Genomic DNA, 6,217 nt, shown 5'->3' on the forward strand with positions numbered 1-6,217 from the left:
ATAACAGAACAATAGCTCCCAATAACAACAGGAAAAGCCAACTAGCACAGAGAGAACTTAATTCTAACTAAAATTAAAAGCAGATTCCTTTGGCCTGTATGCAGAAGATATGAGACCTCATAAAATTTAAAGTGATAGCATAGTTTTTCTCAATGCCCAACACTCATGATCTGTAAATCCATGAATTAACACTGTGCTATTGTTCAAACAATAGGAAGCTTCAGAGGTGTTGAATCTTCTGTCCAGCTTTTGTCCTTTAATGGGGAGATCTCATCCAGAAACGCAAACCAGATTTTGAAAGAAAGCTCATTTTCTTTAAAACTGTATCTCTGCAATTTGATTAAACTCCAGACTAGAGTGTGAGTTAGATCTTTGCTATGCAATGTCTGAAAACAAGTGCTGTTCTTAGACACATTATGTGCTCAGCAGGAATTCACATATGGCCTTGGACATTAGAATATAGTATTGAGAGAAAATATTGTTGGAATATTGAAGTAATCACCTGTAGCCTATTTTTTAAAAAATCCCTTCTAAATAGCTAAACAGATTGCAGTAGCCTGGTAGGCAGGGAATAAATAGTAGGCTGTAATAAAAATGTCTATATAATTAAGAAATCAAATGAGATGGAGAGGCTAGGACAGTAGCCTATGCAGTTTGTTCTTACTGAACATTTAAATGCCCTTTCCTCTAGTTACTTGGCAGTGTTGGTTTGACCTTTCAAAGATGAACCTGGTGTCATCATGAATTTTTGGATTGCAGAAGCGGTTTTGGTTTGTTTTTGATCCCAGCTCTGTGCAGCCTCAAACAATCAATGCTCTCTGCTTTAACTTCTATATAAAGTTAGACTGCTATTAATTTTTAATAGAAAACTGTAAAATTCAATGCATTTATCTTTAAAGAGGGCCAAATAAAATTTACTGTAGTTAAATGTAGCTTTTCACATAATTGCTTAAGATACGTTTGACTGTGCTTTAGCTAACAATATCACATTAATTTGTTATTAATAATTTTCTGCAAATGTGGTGACTTGGCAAACAACATTTTAAATTAAGTGTCTGAATGATTTTATTGTACCATTTAACTTCGTTAAGTGTAAAATAAATTCCCATGTACTGGGACAGTTTTTGTTTTACAAAGAGAACATATTGCACCTGTATGCTGAATCACTACCAGCACTTTTATCTTTCTGTAAATTGTTCCATTTAACATTAGTGAGATATGCTGAGATTTAAGACTTCAGAGTACCCGTTCTGTAGGAACTGCAGTGATGTTTTATCAAGCACATCTACTCTTTCAGTTTTATATCTCCTCCTCAAAAATAAGTACTTAAAGAGTATCTCTTGCACACTCCATTTTCTTTATGATGCTCCTTTCTATTGTATCAAACTATAGTGAGAATACCGTGGATATTTTCCTGGCCCATTAAAATAATAATTCTTAGATCTTATCTAGACAGCTCAAATTGTAAACAATTGATTGGACTGTCTGTTTTATAAAATTGGCATCTGATTTTTAAGCAAAGAAATAACTATGTACTAGCCTCACATAATCTGAGGTTATCTGAAAGCTAATACTGAGGTCCATGGGCTGGCTTTGTAATCTTTCAGTGCAGACAGAATTCAAGCCATAGTAATTTAATCAGTCTACCACATTGTGATACGCTGCAGAAGGAGAATATTTCACCAAATGTATGACTACAGCAAGCATTTGTTTTAAAAGATAATTTTCATCTTTTCCTCATCTTCATGCTTTGGAACAAATTCCTGATTTCTCATTGCCAAATCACTTCCAGTCCCAGGCCTTTTTTCAAGAAGTTTTTGCATTCTACCACCAAATTAAGCATGAGCAGGTGAACCAGGGAAGATGAGGCAAGAGTGGTTTGCGCTAGAATGCTACAAAGCTAAAATTCAGACCGACGCATCTTCTTTTGCTATATAGCAATCAGCGCACCTAATTTAACGTTTATAGTTGAACCATCACCAAATGCTGCTACCAGAAATTCAAAGTCTTCTCTCAACAATCTTCTCGCTCTTATTCTTCTCACAACTCTCCTATGTTAGATATGCCTTTTACCAGCTCTGTTAAAGCCTGACCAGTTCATAAGCTTTTGAAAGTCTCCACAAGCATTTAGCTGAGACTTGCTAAAGTAAGAGCTAAAATCCCTGCAAACATTCCTACCAAGCATACTCAAACATCACCACATGGTTCCCCCATAGAGGTACTGGGCATGTACTAACTAGCACGTTGCTACAATTAACAGCATTGCCAATCATCCATCATGCCTACAGAACGACTGCTTGTGCTTGAACTCAGAGCAACCACAAAACCCACAGACATACCAGGTCTGAACAAAGAATGCATTTTTAAGCCATGGAGGAGACAAATTGAGAGCTCCTGAGAAAAAGGTGCAAAGCTGGAAAAGGGTTGTCTGTGAAAGGAGCTCTGAGATGAAATGAAAAGGAGCAGGAAAATTAGTTCCTAGTCTGAGTGAAAGGAAAGAGGAAAAAAGCTGTGGGGCAGAGCTGGAATTGAGATTGACCGTCAAAGAAGCTGATCAGTGTGTCGAAGAGCATTGTACTGGATGTCAATTAATCTTGTAGTTTCACATTATGAATTGTGTAATCAGCTCTAAAGTGCCTTAAATGGAGGCACTTACAGATCAATCCTTTTGCCAGCAAGCTCTTTGCTCCTCATGAAATGGAATAATAGGATCTCATCACATCTCGCTGATATAATAAAATTAATAATTAAAAAAAGCACCACAGAAATGGTGAAAATATAGAAAACTCAAAGTTAATAATTTAGTACTATTATCAGATAGGACTTCAATAATGCACACTCAGAGTGTGCATCAGATCAAGCGATGGCCCACATCCCTTGAAGTGGGTAAAATGCTTTTACTGCAGTTCTTTATCCATTCATTTAATTGTGCTGTGCAATCAATTAAGTGGAGACTCTTTCAGAAAAGTGGCAGGTTGTCATTGTATCATAGCACCTGTACAGACCTGGCTCAAATTGATATCAGGGAACCAAGCTTAATTCTTTCATTTCAGATAAGCAAGGAAGTATTTTTTTGAAAAAAATCTCTTCAAGTCAAAGTCGATACACATTTTGGTAGAAAGCTACGGTGTGCCTACTTCAGCTGTTGATGTGCCAGAGATAAAAAAAGTAGGTTTCTCTGTAGTCAAGAGTGAAAAACCTTATTTTACTTAGTGGCTAATGCCACCTGGTGGCTAGTTAGTGTAATTGACTGAAAGCCGTAAAATGCGTTTTGCGTTTACCTCTAGGTAAACAAGTATTTCCGTAGAAGTACGTTTGCAAGTGAGAATGTTTATGTCTGACATAAAAAAATTTAAAAATAGTGAAAGTAGAAAGGGCTTATTAGTAGAAAGGAATAAAGACCACAGAGAAGCATACATTAAAAAGATATTTCTGGAGGTCAGTGGGATACCTTTATCTAGTTAGGTTAACAGTCCAGTTGACCTATCTAGTAGGTTAACAGTAAGTCAGTGGATAAAACAGATAAATATGAAACAGTGCCAAAGCTCAACGGAAATTAATTAATTAATTATGGAGAAAAATATGTCATCCTACATTGTGACTTTTATCATCATTTATTTCCTTTTAGATAGTCATGATTGTTTCAATGACTCAACATTCCCGTCTCTTTGGAGAAAAAAAAAACCCCAAACATGCAAATTACTTTGGTAGGAAAAATTCTTCCTATCTAAGATTATATTACTGTTATTATTTCCCTAATACATATTTAGCTAAGACGATAACCCTGAAAGCTTGAAAAATGCTGAAGCCTAGTCTTGTAAGTGTAGGAGGTGAATAAATACAAGTGTCAAAACTGTTACCTTAAAAGACCAGTCTCCTGCATGTCTTCAGCAAGATCTAAATGCACTTTTTGAAACGTATGTCAATATATCAAAATAGAAAACAGTACTAACAAAACCTTCTTAGATCCAAGTTATCCATCATCAAAACAATCTGATGGGGTGCAGCCTTTTTGCACATCACTTGATTTGAAGTCAAGCGATGTTTTACCATGATAATCTTGCCAGTAACATAGAGAAACCATTTGCCTAGTGCACGCATATATGAAACTTGAGCAAGGGTTGACCTTGTAAAATACCACAGTTTTGCTGTATAGTTAGCTTAATACTTAAGAGGAAAATTGATTACAAGGAACCACATAATAACATAGGTTCTTTTCAGACCTAGCTTCAATGGCTTATTGTTTTCCGTATTACTTTGGGTTTAAAAAATAGCATAGCTATCAGTATATGCCTTGGACTGCACTATATTTAATTTCCAAAATTATATATATTTTACTTAATTGTTCCCTCAGTTCTTAAGCAACACAAATTCCCCTTTATATACTCAAAATGCAGTCTCCTTTATGAAATTGCTGTTGCTTTTAAAACTATAAGCTTTCACTTACTTCCTTGAGGTCCTGTAACAAACTACACTAAAAAAGGCATCAGCTTCTTTTCATGTTAGATTTCATTGTTCATTTGCCACTTGATGTCATCATCCTTTGACATAGTTCAATTGTAGATTACATGACTATCTCTCTTCAGGCTTGAAGTAAGATTAAAAACCAACCCCCAGCCCTCTATGTCTCTAACTGATCTTTTGGTTAAGCTAGAAACCTCTGCTTTGTAATAAATACAGAATTATTATGAACACACTAACAGAACTATAATTGCAATACACTTTACTTTTTATAGTTCATATATCCAAATGCATTTATTTCCTTGATTCAACCTGGATATTGACACTTAACAACTCAGCATGTAGTACTGTTTCATGGAAATATTTTTATTAAGGCTGTAGAACCGTGTTTTTTGTTTTTTTTTTAAGGAGACTAGTATGTTTAAAAAGAATCCTTCCAGACAGATCTATGATTGCCTGTGCAGAGGAAGTATGGGTACTTGTACTCACTAGTTAGAGAGTAACTGTTTTTTCCTGGTTCTCTCGTTTTTTTCCTGGTTTTCTTGCTTTATGGCTCTTTAGCAATAGCTAACACCTTCTGAAATTAAAAGAAGCTGTAAAATGAGAAGCAAAACAGTGTTCCCTCCCTTGCCCACTTTACCTTTCACAGATAAATGATTTTATTTTCTTAAACTCTGATTACAGTTTCCAACAGGATTCCAACAGGATACAGATTCCAACAGAATGAGGAAATTACTTCCATATATTCTTATATTTATAACAATGTTCCAGAAGTATAGACTCCATTCTGTCAGTGGGCCAAGACCCTAAAATAAGATCTTAAAAAATATTTGTATATTAATTCATACTATAATCTGTGTAAGTTAGTAACCTAAATATTGTCAAAAGTATTGGTCACTGTGATCACCAGTTTTCATACTGTAAATGTATTTATGTTAGTATTTGTCATACTAATAATGTATCTGCAAAGAAGGCTGTTTTTCTTCAGTGGAAATTAATTAGAAACACACAAGCACTTAGTAAAGCACGTACGTACTTGGGCTTACAATTTTATTAAACTCTTTCATATTTTGGTGACTTTATGAATGGCTGTTGCAAACTGTATGTTTTGGGGTTTTTTCCCCAGCTAGGGGGAAATATCCATATTTAATTTTAAGCTATTGATTATGTGTTATGTTTCTTCAGTTGCTGTACACTTAGTGAGATCTCAGCTTCCCAAAGACTTCCATGAGCAAGATGATACAAGTGTAACAGTAAAAGCATTCGTCTGATTAGGCAAAGTGGTTCATCATCGTTTTTCACATTAAATATATCTTATAATATGCTATTACAGAGTACCTCTAAGGTTAATGCTGCTTTTATAGAAACCGGGAAAACAGTAAAACACAAACAGAGCATTTGCAAGCCTGCTATATTTAGTAGATAGTACTTCTTATGAAATGATGACTAAATTAATAGTATTGAGATCACTAGAACTGTTGAGACCTACTAATAAGCAACTGAATTACCAGAGCCCTCCAGTCAAGCGCTTGTTAACAAAAAGACAGTATTTCTACTCTGTGTGAGTGTAAAATTCCCATTGGATTTTTATTAAATGATTGTCTTTTTGTGCTGCTTTGATTTGTGAGCAATTGAGGACTTGGAATAAAATGCAGAAAAACAGAGCTTGGAGAAGCCTGTGTAAGTTAACTGCAGTTTCTACCAGCAAACTCCCAGTTACAGCCGGTACTTATTTGCTTTCTTGATAAGAAAAACC

Source organism: Larus michahellis, chromosome 8 (assembly GCF_964199755.1).
Source record: "Larus michahellis chromosome 8, bLarMic1.1, whole genome shotgun sequence".
Lineage (NCBI taxonomy): Eukaryota > Metazoa > Chordata > Aves > Charadriiformes > Laridae > Larus > Larus michahellis.